General features: G+C 41.4%; 1 long non-coding RNA gene across 1 annotated transcript in view; it reads right to left on the reverse strand.

Moving 5' to 3' along the window:
• The window catches only part of LOC146593278 (uncharacterized), a 40,770-nt gene extending 26,546 nt beyond the window's left edge, over positions 1–14,224 (reverse strand). Inside the window, exons 1-2 of the long non-coding RNA XR_014896416.1 lie at positions 14,143–14,224; positions 11,739–11,819 (exon numbers count right to left, since the gene is read on the reverse strand). This is a non-coding gene — a long non-coding RNA (uncharacterized LOC146593278). The remainder of the gene's footprint in view (positions 1–11,738; positions 11,820–14,142) is intronic.
• Between the last annotated feature and the right edge of the window lie 860 nt (positions 14,225–15,084).

Raw genomic sequence — 15,084 nt, forward strand, 5'->3', positions numbered from 1 at the left:
GATAGAGTGCACTTTAGAAAAGGTAGAGACCAGTTGTAGAGATGCAAAGGAGAACAAAGAGAATGACTAAATGTCTGAAATCAGACACAATAGCAGTTTTCAAGCACATAAAAGATTGCTGCAAATGAGAAATGGATATGTTCCCCATATTTATGTTAGATAGGACAATATTTAACCTGCAGCAATGGAGATTTCAGTGGAACATCAGGAAAAAATTCTTCCTAATTTTAGGGAGAGGAAAGCACTGGGATAGATTGTCTAGGAAGACTGTAGATTTGTTTTCTCCGAGCATGTTACACATCATCTGTCACTGTAGAAGCTGCTGCAGAGTAAGATGAAATGACCCCTGAAGGTCCTTTTGCTTYGTGATTGTATAAGAAGCCATCAAGTCACTGAAACAATGAGACAATCTGGTAGTCAAAGCTGTTTTGCAGATAGATAGGAAGGAGCATATTTCAGAAAAGTTACACAGGAAAAGTCTGCAAGATAGTCTTGGTGTGAAGACTTAAACCATATTCTGAGATGATGGGCTGAGGTCAGAAAAGCAACAAGATTGTCTAGGATGACTGGGACAGAAGTTGACAGGAGGGTCTAGTCATGGTACTAGGAGAGCTGAGATGACAGCTAAGACTCACAGGAGCTGCTACAGGACCAGATTTGGTGCTTTTTAAATGTAATTTTAAATAATCTGTATTGTAAAGAATTGGAGTCCACAGGCTATGTTTTTTATCTGACTACAAATACACAGAAGGAAGCGAGTCACAACCAGAGGCAGATACACATCCAAATTTCTTCCAAGTATCAGGTTGTTCAGAGCCTTTCATGCAAGTCTTTATCTGGAAAACACAATGTCTAATGAATAATGGTGCCTTATTTTTCTAACCAGTTCTCTGATCACGCAGGAATTTTTATAGTTGGCAGGTAAAATCTTAGCCTAAAATATCCAGGATATTTTTTGTCACAGCAGAACATGTCATATGAAGTATGGAGGAGGGAAGTAGGACCTGGCACCCAGATATTTTGACAACTGCTCCACTCTCCACAGAGCTGCCAGCTCTTAGGCTTAAATATTGCCAAATCTTTTACTACAGCCACTCAAAAAAGCAAGCAAAAAGAGCAGGGACCAGTTTCATATGAACCTCTCCTTAGGTTTGTGTTGTGTAAYGCTGGTTTCTGTTTCTCTTTTTGCAATAATAAGCTGCATCTGCTGCTTCAGGGATTCTACAAAGGGTGCTGTTTATGTAATATCCATTTAAAAATGACAAAGCTTTCCTTTCTGGGCCTTTCATGTAGTAGTCCACCCACACTCAGGCAGTGCACACAAATGACATACCACCTGGGGCTGAGACTTGCTGCAGAAACTGATAGTAAGCCGTTGTTATTCTAATTATGTGGCCGTCTTCCTTAATTAAAGCTATGCCACAGGTCATTTACCCTGGTGCAGAGTCCATGAACATTAAGCCAGGCAGTGTCTTGAAATCAGAGTTCTCATTATCATAGGATTGGCTGTAAGGGATGTATAATCATCTAAAAGCCTTTACAAAGGAATGTAAATGAGTATCCATGCCTCCTGTGTACTATTGACATAGTGAATTATTTTACTGACTAGAAATGAAAATGAGCACGGAGCAATGACATTCATATTTGCGGCTCAGGCTCTACTCTCTGTTTGCTGTGAGGATTTGTGTGTGTATGTGTCTATCCACAGACAGAAACTCCAGTTATCATCTTTGATGGCTCACCAGCTCGTGAAGCTCACACTCCTCCCCATGCAAAGCACTGCAATCTGTTTACACTGAAGTAATGACTGAGTATGAAAAATAGACCTTATAATGCTTTATTAATCTTGGTGCGCTTCACTCAGCAGCATAGAGCCTCTTGCTAGGAGTGGATCCAGRCTTGGGAGTGGCTTTTGAACCCTGTTCTAATAAGAGGATTTTAATCTCTGAATTTTTAATCAAGCATTGTTAGAACTTAGTTTGGTCACAACCTGGCATAAAACCATGGTTCAACATAGACCTTCACTTTTGCTAAGTTTTGCAAACTATGGAACCAACTTGAAGAAGAGAAAAATGGCTGGTTGCGATCAAGTACCTCTGCACTGACTCTACACCAAAAGCAAGATCATTTTAACTGTAAGTAAAACAAAGTGTACCAAAAAATCTCTCAAAGAGATTATAACCACATCATTTTGATTGCTTAGAAGGTTTCAATATCCAGAAACTGAAATATTTCCTCCCATTTTTTTCATTATCTCTCCTTTTATGGTATGCCTTCAAAAGATCGTGGAACACATCATCCACAACTAACCAAAAATCATTCCTAATCAGAAAACAAGGCAATGGTGATCACCATGCTAGAGCAGAAGAAAGGGACACTGCACCCAGAAAGAGAAGCCAGGTGTTCTGATCATTGGTCCCTTATTCTAGCTATCTAATGCCCTTGCTTTTACATTTATGTTACTATGGTAGCAGGGAAATGACAAATGCAGTTTTATAACAGGAATTGTTCTAAACAGTTGAGTTTTTCATCCTTCTTGAATAATTATTTCTCTGGAATAGCTCTCAATACCATGGCTATCACTTGGAAGACTACTTTTCAGAAAAAATATTATATATTACCCATAGTAAAATACTGTCAGGACTTCAAGACTGTAATAGAAATTAAYGTATTATTCYACTGACATCGATTAGAAGGCTATATTACATCATACGGATATAGCCAGAGGAGTTTTCATAAAAGTGGAAAAGTCAGGGAGTGGCAGGATAAATCTTGTTTTCCTCAGAGCTAAAGAAACTGGTTCTAAGGTATGACCATTCTGGTAGTCTTTACTGGAAGAAGGAAAAAACAAYTAAAGAACAGGAACTTGAATATTTAAAATGAGCAAAAATAGCTACTGATCTTAAGGGTCACATCTAGACTAGGATAAAGTAGTCTGCAGTAAAGTAATACAATTTCTATTTAATTTATATTAAGGTATTGATAGGATTATCAGCAACACAATGTCCAAGTAGCTCACAACACTGAGATATTATTACTGTCATCATCATCATCTTACAGGYGAAGAAATGAATGTCCAGATTCTTAAAGCTATTTAGGTAAGTAGGATAAGTTATCATCTCAACTACATGGTTTGCCTTACGGGAGATCAGGAAATCAAATTCAGGTTTCTTACTTCCTCAGCAGCACTCAGATAACTAGTCAAATGTCTCCTTTCAGTGGGATGATTTTCCTCTTGTTGCAGTACAAAATCATCTTAATCAAGCACACATCATGTTACTGAGTCTTACCTTGCCTGAGTTCAAAAACTGTTCAATCTCACTTCCACATTCAGGAAAATAACGTATTCCATTGAACGTTCAAAGTAATCTTGCTTGTGTGTGTTTGCTAACAACTCATGATAAATTTGTTTTTCTCCCAAATATCTTTGACTTTAGCAGTCATTTGCTTCTGGTCTCCAATCATCATCATTTTGATGATTCAAATCCAGCCTCTTAGCATCAGAATTATTTGATCTTTAGGGTCAGAGGACAAAGAAGATACACAGCTGTAAACACTTCCAAGAAGCATCTGAATGACATGATAGGCCTGGAGCTGACAAAGAGGTCACTTATTCTGCCAGGATTTGAAGGTATTCTGTATCTCGTGGTTCCACAGCATTTATGCTATTTCTTTGTGCACAAACAAAAAAGTTGGGAGGTCAGTTAGCGAAACAAATAAGACTGGGCTATCCAGTAGTTTTGGGAAGTAAAAATTCAAACATTCTACATTGCTTTCTGTAATCAAATTTTCTTTCGTGATCAAACATCAAAAAACTTGTAAGCCACAAGTTTGTCCAAAGTCCAAGCAATGTGAAAACAAAGGAAGGACTCCCATTGATTTTAATGGGCAGCTTGCCATTATGACTGTGGGGTGGGTAGGTAGTTGCTGATGTTAGTTTAGTGAGATGATAATAGTGGAAAAGTGGCAGCAGGGACTTCAGCAAAAGCTGGAAACCTGAACATACACTGCAGTCCCCTGCTTTGGGCATGCAGGGTTGTATAGTGAATTCTTTGCTGCTTTGCTTTCCTGACAGAGCATTCCCATACTAGCAAGTTTTATGCTTGCTCATACTACAACATGTCCCAGGAACTGAAAATAAGTAGGCAACAATATCAGTTCTTTAAGTGTATTGGCAACAAAAAGGCTTAAGAAAATGTTAACTCTCTRCTCAGTGGGACAGGGGACTTAGTAACCAAGGACATGTAAAACACCAAGGTACTCAATGCTTCTTTTGCCCTAGTTTTTGCTGGCAACATTAGCCCTCAACCTTCCCACATCTCCGAGATTAACAGCAGGCTGGGGGTGCAAAGCATTATTCACAGTAGAGAAAGAGAGAGTAGGGAGCATCTAAGTCAATTGGACATGATGCAAGATAGTGCTGAGAGTCCTGGTCAGTGTCATTTCAAAGCCACCCTCTATCATATTTGGAAGGCCACAGTAATCGGGAGGTTCCTGATTGGAAAAGTAAATAGCATATAGTTCTTGAAGAAGAGCAAGAAGGAGGATCTGGGGAACTACAACTCAGTCAGTCTCAGTCCCTGGGAAGTGAGCCCAGAGGAGGGCCACCAAGATGGTCAGATCACAAAGGCTGAGGTTTGCTCAGGAGAGATCTTACTGTTGTCTACAGCAGCCTAAGGGAAAGGTATAGAGGAGAAAGATTCAGATTCTTTTTGGAGTTGCACAATAACAGGAAAAAAGCTRCAACATGTACAATTCAGACTATATAGCAGAGGAAAAAAATCACTGTGATGGTGCCACAAGTTTCCCCCAAAAGCTGTGGAATCCACATCTTCAGAGATAGTTAAAAGTTGACTGGACCAACCTGATGTAGCTGGTGCTGCTTTGAGCACAAGATTGGACTAGATGGCTTGGTGAGGTCCCTTTCAATCTWGATTATCCTATAGTTGTGTCATTCCAGGTGAGGCCAATGACTTGCACTGGACTAAGGAAGRTATCTCAAGAAGGTAGCTAGTCATGATCTGAAGATCTGAGGAAAAAGAAAACTAATTTCTTCTATTATTGATGGRTTTCAGCTACAGTGTTAGAAACGAGCTCTTCTTTCCCTCTCAATATCCTTCTCAGTTATGATATGTGAAAGAAACGTCTGTGCAGAAATCAGAAATAATTGATTCTTATTTATTTGCAGCAAACCTCTGTCAAAAAGCAGATGTACATTTCAGTGTGCTATATTAGACATGCTCTCTCTGCCCTCATCAATTTGTATTATTGCAATACRTGTCAGCATTTCCTGGGAGGGTCCACAGGACACATCCACCTTTTTATGATRTGCTTGTACAGACACTATGATGAATACAGCCTTAATTGGGACCTCYGGGCATGGTGGCAACACAAACTGAAATAAATCCTAAATAAACACAGTGCAGACAAAGGGCTTTTCCACTCATAAGTAATTTTAGGGAGATGGGTAGGTCATTCCCTTACACTCTATTTTCAGCTGGGAGGAAGCCTTGAGATGCAGGATACAGCAAGGGCAGAGGGAACAAATTTGTCATGTATGCTAACAGTGAGCTGCTCAGGTATTGGAGGTGACTCTGCACCTTCCATATGGAGACCTGAGCATGAGGAGAGCCTTGGAGGTGAATGCAGCCAGAGGCAGCAATGTGCCACCCACCTCTGCAGCCTTATGGCATCAGCAAACAGGTAATGGGACATTTTGTAGATCTGGCCATCCCGTCCCCTTGGCAGCTGCTTGATTTGCCTGCGCCCTACAACRACAGTGGAGGAAAATGCCAGGGACTGACAGAGAAAGCATCCAAAGCAGAGATGATAGAGCTTGTTTAGCCTTGGATGATGAACAGTCAGGGAAGGGACTTTCTGAATTCAAATCCAGTGAAAGGATAGAATAGATTGCCCAGAGAGGTTGTGGAGTTTCCTTCTCTGGAGATTTTCAAGGCCTAGCTAGATGCAACCCTGTCTAACATGCTCTAAGTAACCCTGCTGAGCAGGGAGGTTGGACTAGATGATCTCCAGAGGTCCCTTCCAACCTTACTGATTCTATGGGACCGATAAAGGGATTCTCTGCTGCCTGTATTTCTTTCAGAAAAGCTGTGCTTGTCATGCCACTAGTCTTTGGGTGAAAGCATTTGAGAGAGGAAGGAAGATTCTTCTACAAGAATTTTGCTCTGATCTGGGGAGAAGAGAAAAAGAAGGCCACAAGCTGCTGCTGCCCCCCCCCCCTTTTTTTAACATGTAAGCCAGATAAAATAATGTACTTTGTTATACAGCAGAAATGTGCAGCCATGGACTCCTCTAAGTGCTTGGGGAATGCCCATCCACRGATGACTGTGCTGGGATTAGCCTTACTGCATTTATGTTAACTTGCTGACACAGGAGGGTAACCATTAAGGTATTGCAGTTGATCTTCATACAAGGTCCTCAGTAGTTATGCAGAGCCACTGATTGCAGTGGGATTTAGGTACTGTACTTGTCCTTGGGAAGCTGGGCATGAGGGTCTCCCTAGATACTGCAGCTCTGAGTCTTTCCTCTAAGCACTGTGTCTGACTGAAAGCACAACCAAGCTATTAATTACTGGTGGGGGGGGGGGTCATACCTCAAGTCATTTGGCAACAAAAAATACATGTTCCTCAGGCTTTTAGTTATAGTTGTCAAACACAAAACTATCCTCTTCTAATGTATATAAACCAAAACCGTTTTGTTACACGAAGAACTGGCAACCCCCCCCCCCCCCCCCCCCCCCCCCCCACAGCCCTGCTTTGTTTGAGGTATTTAAAGTCCTGCATTTAAAAATATAACAGCAAAGGGCTAGACAACAGAAGCCAGCCTTCTCTCCAAAATGGCAATACGTCATGCCTGATTGACTTCCTCAATATAGCTTTTTTGGCTCACAGAAACGAACACAGAAATTGCACAGTTCTGGGCTGGAAGAGAGGCCAGAGAAAGGTGGAAGAGGAAAGTGACTCTACCACGCAAATCAGGCACAGTGGCCACAGGGAAACCGGAAAACGCGTGAGACTTCCATTTCCTGAAGCCGGATGCACATATTATGACCCTGTACCAGGGCAAGACAGAGGTGCACAAAACCACTTATTCCTTTCACTTTTGTCTTCTGTGGAAAAGATTTTACCAGAAAGAAGATGTGACATCTTCTAGGCAGGTCCCTAGTCTGCCTGATGTGGAGGTCAGGACTCCAAGATGTATTCCTGTATAGGCCCATGATTCAGACCAGCCACAGTTGGTCTATGTATACTAAAATCAGGACTGAGAGCGGTAGTGGGATGATGTTTGGTAAAAAAAAAAAAAAAAAAAAAAAAAATCAATGAATTGAATTAATGGAAAGTGCAGATCCTCTTTCAGCTTGGGAGGATTTGAAATGTTCACCTTTACGTTTTCTTTATATATTTACTAAGATTTATTAAAATAATTTAAGAACTAAACTTAGTTATCAAATACTTGGATTTACCAGGTAAAAAATAGTCATAATTTTCAGAAAATGAAAATAGAAAACATGATATAAAGCYGTTTGCCAGAAATATTGTTCACAGAATGGCAAACAGTAAAAGCTCTGAATTATTTTAAAGTTGAAATCTTTTGATCCGAAGTTTCATCTTCAAGAAAAAAAGTAAGTCTGAAAAGATAGTATTATTGATAACATTTTCCAGTAAGTTTTATATTGAATCATTTGAAAAGCTGGAGCCACAAATGTCATGTTAAAAACAGAAACAAAAAAGGAGAGAAAAACAGTCAAAACACTTCAGACCAAACTCAAATGCTCTAAATCATGAAAACCTCTTTGGTGATTTATGGTCTCTTTGGATTTAACCCAGATAACATACCAATGTTCTCCAAAGAATCAGACAGAATGGTTGAGGTTGGAAGGGACCTCTGGAGATCATCTAGTCCAACCTCCCTGCTCAGCAGGGTCACCTACAGCATGGCAGACAGGGTTGCATCCAGGTGGGCCTTGAAGATCTCCAGAGAAGGAGACTCCACAACCTCTCTGGGCAACCTGTGCCAGTGCTCCGTCACTCGCACAGGGAAGAAATTCCCCCTCATGATCAGGCGGAACTTCCTGTGCTTCAATTTCTGCCCATTGCCTCTTGTCCTGTCACACGGGACAACTGAAAAGAGTTTGTCCCCATCCCCTTGACACCCTCCCTTCAGGTACTTATACACATTGATAAGATCCCCTCTCAGTCTTCTCTTCTCCAAGCAGTTTTATTTATCCGCCAACTTTTTACAGTTCTCTGATAGGAGCTTTGCATTTTATAAATGTGTGCTTTTACTTTTGAGGGTGATTTTATAGGATATTTTCCATCTGCTACCTAAATCCCTCATCCACATGAGGTAAGAAGCRTTGCAGGGCGATCTGTGACGATGCAAATAGGAGTGACAGGTTTGCTAAACCTCATCASAGCTGCGATTGCAGAGGGACGGATGCATTTGTGGCACTGGTAGCTGCAGGTGTAAGGTACTTGACACCACAGGTAGCATCCAAGCGCATGTCCGGCGTTCTTGGATGGACAATGCCGCTCAGTGGTTTAGTTCTGGCACTGCAAGCTCTGTGGGGTACAAACATCACCACCGTTAGCCTGCACAGCTCCAAACAAAGGCAGCAGCAAAATGCTAGATGGATTTCAACATGGCCAAGCTCAACTCTGAATCTGAGCCCAGAAGAGGCTCTGGAGGCTTGGGCCTAAACTAATACTGCAACATCCAGGCCTGAAAGCATTCTTCAAGGGTCCCCACGAGTCAAGCAGAAGACATCAAAGCAGTAAGGATCCCCTTTTACAGAGAATACTTGTCAGATCACACTATAAGGACCAGGTGAAATTAAATGAAAATTCTCCCCTTTTTAACTTGACAGATAATTTAARAATTTGAACGAGGATGTTTATAAGAACCCTTGCTTCATAAACTGCAGACTAGAAGACCGCTGAAGATGGTATTTAGAGTGGATATTTAAGCAGGTGTTTCAGTAAGACACAATGAGGGGCAAGAGACATGGAGAAGGAGGAGTTTGATGATCTGTTCCCAGCTTTTCTATAGGATTTGGGAAGAGAATTCGCCCCTTCCTGCCCGTTTTCTGCCTCACTTGCCTACACCAGTTCCCAACATGTTGGCACAGTGCCTAACACAGAGGGACATCCATCTAGGCACTGCCATCATACAAATGATAATAGTAATAACACTAACAGATGGTGAGTCTAAAAGGAAACCGCCGCCACCGATGTAGGCTAGCGGACAAACATTCCAGCTTTGGCAGCTGGAACAACGGTAGCACAAATGAAACATGAACAATTTCCTCCCCGCCAGCAGAGAAAATAGCTCCAGGGAGAACGCAGGGAGAATAATTGTCAGCCTCCTCTAGGTATCAGGGGAACAGAGGCCGTTCAGTAATCCTGGAGTAAACAGCCACTTCTTATTTTTAATACAGAATAAAACCACAAGAATCTAAAATCAGTGCAACACAACGCTGAATTAGCTGCTCCCGTGCCCACCTCCTTGTGACTTTTCCTTGAAAAATTGTTGAAGTGCGGCACACAGGATTTTAACTGCAGCTGAAACGTGCACATAACAGAGGGTGAATCTCTTGTCACAATACAATGCAAATGCAACAAATGCTTCACATTCTTCCTGCTCTCTTCTTCACAGAAGATGCTAATCTTTACTGTAGTGAAATTCCTCCCAGCTCCAGCCCCTCTCTTGGGATTCAGCCAGGTCTCTATTTCTGTCTTCAGATGCTTGTTTTCTTTCAGTCATGTTTAAAATATACTGCAGCCTTATAACATGTACCTCAGACCCAACAGTGTACCCCCAAAAATTTCAGTAGCAGCAAAGTTTGATTCTTCATCTCACAATAATATAAAYTGTATCTCCTCTGATAACCAAACAGACCAATGCATCAACCTCAGTAAAGTCAAAATCCTGCAAATATTTATTGCATTCATAATAATACATCTATGAATGGTGCCATTGAGTTCAGGGGACGATTCACAGCAGAAGGAACTGCAGCAGAGTATCAGAATAGCTGTTCTCAGCTAGAAAGGTCTATCTCACCCTGACTTTCTAACAGCAACTAATTATAACTATGAAGGAAAAAAATAAAGGAAAAGGGCAGATGTATCTCCTTATTACATTTTCTCAGTTTCCAGTAACATCCGATAATACCGGCAGTTCCTTTCTAGTTACCATACTCTTAATATAGCAAATGTTGTTTTTGTTGCTGAGAAATTTATGAAATGTCCCTATTTTCATTCTGCCAGGTACAAGAACTCTCTCCAAGCAGGAGAGATGTCAAAATGGCTCCTGCATGATTATTTAATGCCATGGCTTCTCCTTCATCCATACTTGCAGATTAGCCCGATGTTTAAGAGGTTTCTCTCACACATAGGGTTTGCATATGGAGAGTGTATAGAGATATGACTACCAGCTTTTCCCGTCTGCAGCAACCTGCTGTGCAACACGCCTCTGGCTCTGGTATAGAAAAACTGATGAATACGAAACTGTCATGAAAACATACACTGCAGTGAACACAGCTGTCAGAAGGGAAAAAAAAAAAGAAAAAGAAAAGAAAAAAGATTTCTATATCCAGGGCTTGGAGAGCAATCTCTTTTCATATCCCCAAACTTAGAATATGCACAGACCAAGAGAAGTTAATGAGAGGCCTGCTCAGCGCTTATCACCCTTTTTCTTTTCCCTTCTCTTCCTCTGTCCTCCTCACTTCCCCTCCCCTCTGCCAGTAAAACTCTGCACTCATTTCCTCAACACAGCAGAAAAAACAGATTGGCAGTGTGTTTTCCTTTATCCGATGCTGTGCACCAAAAATCCCAATCCAAAATGCRTTCTCCAGCCACCATCTCTCCTTGAACCTCCACAGTGGAAAAAAGCCCAATAGGTAATCCCTCTGAACCCATTTTTCCCTTAATCTCATTGAGGGGGCAGGGAGGAAGAGGAGGCAACTTCACATTCCTGTAACAGCRTATAATAATGAGAATGCCTCTGGCATTTCTCAGAGAACCTTAATGTATTTTGACAGCAAGGTTGCATTGCAGCTATTGCAATGCTACTGCAGCTTCATCAACCTTTGTTTCTGTACACAGGGCCTGGAAACTGGTAAAGTCTTAGGAGAGCACTCAGAGGTGTGGAGCAGGGGCATTTGCCTTGTCCTGTGAGCAGCAGCCAGGCTGGGCAGGATTTTGTCTCCTATCTTCCATGTGATGAGCAGGCATCAGTTTCCACAGAAACAACCGCATGATGCCCTCCCTGCCTCCCTGGAACTTGTATTCCACGATTGCTCAAGCGAGTTACATTTCCCCCCAAGGCTTTTTTTTCCTCATGTATAATTTTTCAGTGCTCCGGCAGGTCTGCCTTTTGCAGTTTCCAGCAGCCTGTTTTGGGAGCAAAGGGGCCCTTGGGAGGACACACAAGTAAGGCTCTGGTCGTGCTTTCCCCATGACATCACTTCACAAAAAACACAGTGTTCCCTGTCCCCATCTGACTCATCTTCACCGAGGTCCCCCTCTTCCTCGCTTGTCTCTGGCAATCAGTTCACGCATGCCTGGCTTTACATAACAGCGCAGAGCTGTGTGCAAGCGAGAGGCACCCCCACAAAGCATGAGCACTGCCCACAGAGGAAATGTCAATACAATTCGTTACTTACAAAACCTGTGTTTATCCTCCTACAGAGATGCATGTAGCTGTGAAAACAGTCATACCTGCATATGCTCTTCTCTGCCTCGATTTTATCCACATGCAAYGTAGGGAGCCTCTTGCTTTTCTTGTTGCAGAGAATATCTCTTTCACCAGCACAAAAGAGAGCAAAACATACTCAGAAACAGGGTAACTGTGTAACTGCAAACTGCACTAACTATTCTGGGGAYGCGTAGGAGGATCTGGAAAGCAAAGCTAATTCATTTCTGCAGCTGATCAGTCTTCAGCGCAAGTGTTCTTTTAATTTTGTGCACTYGACATTTGTCTTCTTGAGAACTATGGGACTAAATTCTTTTCTTATTAGTGCCACAAAACATCTTCTCCTTRAGTGTGGAGCCCACACAGAGAAGGGGCCAAATTCTCCCCAGTGCACTAATTTTGGCAGGTTGCCTGAGACACATGCACCCGGTACACTTCATTCTGGGAGAACCTGCACCATGCAGCTGGGGCAGATGCACCCCGTTGAGGCCTGCTGATGGGCAGGACACACGCCCTCGGACTTAGGGCGACACGAGCATAGTCTCCAGCTTTTAGATTACAKCTGGTGCTGGTTCTACCAACACGGAGGCTGATAGGTTGAGCCACCACTTATGCTTTTCAGTACGGGCTCATCATGTAAAAAGCAGAGGATATAGCACCTGGCACAGCCTTGGCCTCCTGCTGAGGTGTGAGTGCACCAGCTGGTGGGAATGGCACAATTCAGCATCCACCCACATTCAAATACCAGTTGAGATTATTCTCACTGCTCCAACCAGCTTGTTCCTGTGCTTTGGGCAAGCTAACTTCTCCCCACATAATTCGCTTGTTGGCATTAAGATGTTCACCCAATCCTCAGAGGGGTTATTTATATCCACAAATGTTTATAAGCCCCTTGAGCGAAGTGGTTTGATCATCATTTTCAGTAATATTGTTGGACTGATGTGGTGGAAGAGCCTCAAAGGCTGCACTCACAAATCAAGACCTCCTCGTGGTAAGTGATGCTAAGACAAATTTGACCATGAAAATCCCATTAATTTCCATATGTCACCAAGTTCTCCAGTCATCTTGGAAGATTCTTTCACTGGAATGTAACATCTATTCTGGCTCAGAAACACTGTAGTAAATATCACATTTTAATTAGAACTATGTATATGGTTGTGGCAGACATACTGGCACCTCCTAGAAAAAGGATACTATGGTGCTTCTCCAAGGTACTGGCAAAAAAATGCCTATTAYTCTCATTGTTTTAGTGAATGCGAAGATCCAGTTTGTCCATCAAAAAAGTGTTCAGAGGAAATGAAGTATAAGGATACTGCTCCCTCTTGGCGAAGTGTCACTTTACTGCACGAAAAAACAGATTATCCTTACCACTTTAATTAAAAAGAGCCTCTAATCATTACTTCAAAGGTAACAGATGTAGGTTACACATTCAGAATTTTATCTATTAGGTAAAGAGACTGATGCTTTACCCTTCTTTTTACTACACTGAAAATCTCTCTCTACAAGTAATGACAGTTTTTTTTTGACTGTGTACAAATCAGCACAAATCAGCATCAGCTAATACATTCTCAAGCAGGCTCACAAATTGACTGAATTGCAAATTTAGTCCCCTTTCTTGCAGGCCTATTAGCAGGACTAACATTATAATGACCATCTCACTCAAATATGAATATAACAGCTTCAAGAACCTGTTTCAACATCCTATCCTCATTACCCACTGTGAGTTGCTCAAAAAGTAGAGTTTCAGGAAAACTCTTTTCTAAAACCTTTTTAGTTTGAACAAGACTGAAATCAAACTAGAAACCCCTTATGGGATGCAGCAGCTGGCCAAATGCATTAAAGGAAAAGAAGAAAAGTTATTTTCTATTTTGGGTTCATCCCTCCGTTGATAGTGAGCTAGATTTTCACCTCTGTTATAACCTGATGTTGGTACAAGCATGTGTCATGTTGTTGCAGGTATAGCACAAAGACTGCACCCCCCAATCCGGGATGCAGCTCTTTCCTTTTGGCCTTTCAGTCTATATGCAAGCAGAGCACAACTGAGTACAAAGCAGAGAGAAGGAGCACACAGGTCATAATGCAGGGCTATGTCACTCTGTAACGAATCCTGCAAATATCTTCATTGGTTTTATGTTACAGTCTGTTTGATTTGTTCCATTTTTTTCTTATTGTTTTAGTAGTTTTGTCATCTGCTTGTTGTTTTAAGGAAAATTAACAAACATACAAAAACAATGCAAAGCTCATCTCATTTTATTACTGTTGRTATTAGGTAAATTAGAATGGAAGTACAGTTCTACAAGATAAATATAAAAAAGCTGATAAGTTTATTTGTTACAGACAATGTTGATGCAGATGCTAAGTATACTTAAGTGTTCATTCTGAAACCATTGTGCCTTTGCTGAAGTAAAAGAAAAGCAATGGCATAGTTACCTGTCCAGGGAAAGTCCAGAACTGCAAAAATAAAATGGATAGAGTTAATCCAAAATTCAAAAGCTCAGTGATTTGTGTCCTTGCAAAAGTCTAGGCAGATCATTTCATAGGAYTCTATTTTTAAAACAAAATAAGAGCTGCATAAATATGTAAATGAGACATCCAAGAATGAGTAAGCTAGAGAAATATTATTGCTATTTGTCTGGCTGGCCTGATATACAATATTAACAAAAACAAGCTCAAAGTCATAAATGGCTCTTGTGTGCATTTTTAAACACAGATACATAACTGCAAGCATGTGCCTATGCATGTAAATAAGTGATAAAAATATGGATGGAAGCATATGCATTCAAATTAGTTGGCACCTCTGTTCAAAGAGCACAGAAATCYGTACATTCAACGATTTCTTTTTAAATTCAAAGGCTCTTTCTTCCCCAATTTGTCTGCATATTCTTAAGCACAAAACAAACTCTTCTGAGATACAGGAGACCTTCAACTTCATTGCTATTTTCCCTATTTTCTGCCAATAATTCTACATTCCCTCTCAAAAGATTTCACATGGGAGACTTCATATCTTAATCTTACCATCATTTTCTTCCACTACACTACTAATGCTTGATTTTATTCAGAATTAATATTTTGTATCATAAGCTGTGGTGTTCAGCGTGGAGCAGACTTTGGCCTCTTGAAAATATTACCTTACAGACTGATAAACTTCTAAGTTTTCCAGGTCTAGCTCACAGATCACCCTTCAAAATCTAGATCCCAGTGCAGCTGCTTGAATTGTATCATCAGGATCTGTCAGGGCCCTGAAGGCACTAATAGCCTTTAATAGTCCTGACAAGCCTCACCTGTGGCCTCCACCCACACCCTGCCCATGCCTCAGAGCCATATGTTAAGCTCAAGCTGGGGCTATGCTGGAGAAGTGTTGGTCTCCAGCTC

This window comes from Rhea americana, unplaced genomic scaffold (assembly GCF_003343005.1).
Source record: "Rhea americana isolate MKP2758 unplaced genomic scaffold, rheAme1 scaffold_3, whole genome shotgun sequence".
Lineage (NCBI taxonomy): Eukaryota > Metazoa > Chordata > Aves > Rheiformes > Rheidae > Rhea > Rhea americana.